This window comes from Arachis ipaensis, chromosome B06, assembly GCF_000816755.2.
Source record: "Arachis ipaensis cultivar K30076 chromosome B06, Araip1.1, whole genome shotgun sequence".
Taxonomy (NCBI): Eukaryota; Viridiplantae; Streptophyta; class Magnoliopsida; order Fabales; family Fabaceae; genus Arachis; species Arachis ipaensis.
The window spans coordinates 98,296,747-98,300,151 of record NC_029790.2 but is presented as its reverse complement, the minus strand read 5'-3'; the positions used below and the strand labels follow the sequence as shown (position 1 = coordinate 98,300,151).

The 3,405-nt window shown below is 36.3% G+C and overlaps 1 protein-coding gene across 1 annotated transcript in view; it reads left to right on the top strand.

Moving 5' to 3' along the window:
- The window catches only part of LOC107647121 (phosphatidylinositol 4-kinase gamma 8), a 6,988-nt gene continuing 5,740 nt past the window's right edge, over positions 2,158-3,405 (top strand). The window contains exons 1-2 of the mRNA XM_016351243.2: positions 2,158-2,322; positions 3,102-3,210. The gene's annotated coding sequence lies outside the window, so the exon portion shown is untranslated. The remainder of the gene's footprint in view (positions 2,323-3,101; positions 3,211-3,405) is intronic.

Genomic DNA, 3,405 nt, shown 5'->3' with positions numbered 1-3,405 from the left:
ATAGAGAGGGTAAACGTTGATACCCTCAATGGATTTTTCATCTCTGACTTGCTGAAGGACATTGGTTATACGTCCATTTCTGAGTTTTACTGGCTAGAACCTGGGAAGGAGCTTCATGATGGGTTGAAGCTGCTAAGGGTTGATATGGATGTAGTTAGGATGTATGAGGCAACCATGAAGAATGGAAATAGAATTAATTTGTATACAGAGCATCCTGTGGATCAGCCTGTTGTAGTGGAGATTAAGGAATTGACTCCATCAAAGGGGAGAAGAAAGGTCTGTGTTAAAAGGGTACCAACTCCAAAGAAGACTCCAAGAAGAAGATTAGCAGTAGTGGAAGATGATGACGATGCTGAGATAGTTGGTAATGTCCAAGTTGAAAAGCAGGTCCAAAAAAGTGCTGGCCCACAGCCCATGGTACAGGCCCATCAAGAGAACAGCCCAGCTCCTGTAGCAACACAGGAACCAAATAACATTTCCCAACCTCCTCCAACACCTGTGCAGCCGGATGAACCACCATCAACTCATTCCCAACCTTCACAGCCACCTCTTGAGGTAGAGCAGCAACCATCTGAAACTCATGGGACAGACCCAGTCCCTCCCCATGAGGCCAATGTATCTGAAGCTTCACAGCAATCTTGGCAGTCTGATGATACAGACCAATTCATTCCCTCTCAGGCCAATGTATCTGACCATATTGCACCAGAGCAGCTCACCCAATACATCCCACATCCTTACAGAAATCCACTTTCACAAGAAATCCCTGAGTCAGCCCCACCTTTTGACTCCAACAGGACTCCCCAGAATAATGAAACCAATCCTTCAGATGAGGCTGAGGTCAGAGAAAAAAGAACAGTAGAAGATCAACAAAGAGGCCCCCTCCTACAGGACAGTCATTCATCCCTAATTCTGATCCAGACAAGCCTCCAACCTTCTATGTCCCAGTTGATCAGGAAGATTTTTCTGATGACAACGATGGGTATCATTGCTATGAGTCAGAGGACTTGCGTAGCATACCTAGTGATGAAGATTCTGATGAGACCACAGCATTTTCTCAGAGTAATGCCGATGCCCCTGTTAGCCAGGTGAGGTTGAAAGTGGGAATGGAATTTGAGACTCTAAGTCAATTTAGGAAAGCAGTCCAGAAATTTAATATAAACATCGGAAGAAGCATTTTCTTTGCACGCTGTGACTCTACAAGGTCAAAGGCTATATGCTATGATGAAGATTGTCCTTGGCAGATATACTGTGCCAAGAGGACATTTCCAGCAAGTTATCAGGTTAAGACCTTTGTCAACGAACACACTTGCAGTAGGGACAATCACTGCAAGTTAGCAGATGGTAAATGGGTGATTGATGAGCTAGAAGAAAGAATAAGACTTCAGCCAAACTTGAGTGTGAGAGAGGCTGACCAGTTCTTCAGAGCTGAGTATGATATACTTATCAACGAGAGAAAGATTTATAGATCTATGAAGAAGGCGAAGGAGAGTTTATGAATATATGTATGTATTTTAAATTTTTTTATAATTTTAAATTTTTATTTAATTATAACAAAATTAACCGAATAATAAATTAGTGATTTGTCAATTAAACTAGTGATCTAATGATCAAATCAATTACTTGTTCGATTCTGATAATAACTATGATTGATACACATTTTTATCTTGTAAACATTCAACGTACATGTGAAACTAAAAACATTAAACCAAATCCATGCCGGTTTCGACGCAACAAATCAAGAGCAAAACTCCAGGAGAAATAAATAAAAAACAGTGTGTGGCATTAGAAAACTTTTTAAGGAGCAAAGACTAATAAAAGGAAAATGCCAACTTGCAATGTAACATGAAGAAGCAGTTAACCACATCCTATTCTTTTGGTCATGGCAGGTGTCACATTGCGATATCGCCACGAACCAAATTATATAGTAGACGGTTACAGTTTAACGAAGGTTAGTCAATACTAAAATAAAAGATTTTGATATTATAGTTAGGTGATTTTGAAGAATGCTAATTTTAATTTGTATGCAGAAACATGCATGCCAAGTGTTGGAGTGGTGCCAAAAATAGTAACGTGGAAAAGGGAAAGAAAGATAGATGGAGAAAGAGGTAACAAGAAAAGGGAAAAGGGTGGTTAAGGGGGGTGGGTGTGTGAAGGATTTGTGTGTTTAAAGGGGGTGAGGGAAGATTTAAATTAGTTTTGGGAGTGGGAGTGGAAGTGAGAAGTAGTGGAGTTTTATTTCGATATTACTCCGGTGTGACGCTTTGATTTCTCTCGCGCTCCCGTTGCTTCTCATTTCCCTGAATACCTTTACAAGTGTTCAGGGTATGATAATATATATCATCATTTCAACATCTTCGCTATATATATGTTTTTCTTTTTGTGTTTTTGTTTTGTTTGATTCCTGGTAGAACAAGTTTCCATCCATCATGTGAAAAATTAAAAATTTTTGGTGTTCTTTTCGTCATTCGTCATTGTTTGTGATCTCAATATGAAAAGTTATATCAATTCGTAGTTTGTTGATACAAAAACACTGAACATTGAATTCGAAATATGTAAAAAGTGAAATTTATCTTTACTTTATTTTATTGATTTATTGATGATTAATTATTTAAAAAAAATTGTTTTTCTTCTTCTTTTTGCGGGGATGTGCATGTTTGTGCGTAACGTTGTTGCTTTATTGCTATCCATGCATGCATATGTAATTGATTCATCTCTGAAGATCATAGTCGATAATGGAGACCTCCTATATTTCGAGATGGTTGTAAATAGTGATTGTCTTACAATTTTTGTTCATAGCATGATAACATGGTGTATTGTGTTTATGATTGCTCATTTCAAACAATGTTGTGTGCACAATATATTCTGGAATTGCATTGTGTATTGTGTGAATATTATATGATCTATGGTTCAAACAATTGTAGCAAATCATGTGCAGAGAAGTGAGAGATGCATGTACTTGGATTTTCTCTGTACGTACGTCTTTTCATTCCATATTAAAATATATGATTATTTTAATGAATGTGGGACATGTATATACATATATATACTTGTTCATTTTTATCTAAACATTGTTGTTTACATTGTGGTTGGAAAATTTGTAGGTTATAAGGGATTCGAGAAAAAAATGCGCAGAAATTAGCCTGCTTTTCTGATATTATTTGCTATCCAAAGTTTAAGCGATGAGTGGCATTTGGTTTTCACCCCTTTAAGGTAAATATTTAAGTAAAAACTCACTTACAGTCTATTTTTTTTATGTGAAGTTGATAATTAAAAACAATTAAAAAATAATTTAGTTAAATTTGTCAAATTATTTAATTATTCTTAAATGTCAACTTTACATGAAGATATCTGCGTGTAAATTTTCATCAAATTAAATATTTATATTTTATTAAAAAATTTGGTTGT